Source organism: Pristiophorus japonicus, unplaced genomic scaffold (assembly GCF_044704955.1).
Source record: "Pristiophorus japonicus isolate sPriJap1 unplaced genomic scaffold, sPriJap1.hap1 HAP1_SCAFFOLD_424, whole genome shotgun sequence".
Lineage (NCBI taxonomy): Eukaryota > Metazoa > Chordata > Chondrichthyes > Pristiophoridae > Pristiophorus > Pristiophorus japonicus.
In genome coordinates this window covers 263,958-264,618 of record NW_027254135.1, presented here as the reverse complement: position 1 = coordinate 264,618, position 661 = coordinate 263,958, and positions in this window count along the sequence as shown.

Sequence of the window (661 nt, the reverse complement as noted above, 5' to 3'; positions counted from 1 at the left end):
ATTCTTCCTGCATCTAACCTGTCCAATCCCGTCAGAATTTTATAAGTTTCTATGAGATCCCCTATCATTCTTCTAAATTCCAGTGAGTTTAAGCCTAGTCGATCCAGTCTTTCTTCATATGTCAGCCCAGCCATCCCGGGAATCAGTCTGGTGAACCTTAGCTGCACTCCCTCAATAGCAAGAACGTCCTTCCTCAGATTAGGAGACCAAAACTGCACACAATACTCAAGGTGTGGTCTCACTAAGGTCCTGTACAACTGCAGTAAGACCTCCCTGCTCCTATACTCAAATCCCCTCGCTATGAAGGCCAGCATGCCATTTGCCTTCTTCACCGCCTGCTGTACCTGCATGCCAACCTTCAATGACTGATGTACCATGACACCCAGGTCTCGTTGCACCTCCCCTTTTACTAATCTGTCACCATTCAGATAATAATCTGCCTTCCTGTTTTTGCCACCAAAATAGATAACCTCACATTTATCCACATTATACTGCATCTGCCATGCATTTGCCCACTCACCTAACCTGTCCAAGTCAGCCTGCAGCCTCTTAGTATCCCCCTCACAGCTCACACTGCCACCCAGCTTAGTGTCATCTGCAAACTTGGAGATATTACACTCAATTCCTTCGTCTAAATCATTAATGTATCTTGTAAATAGCT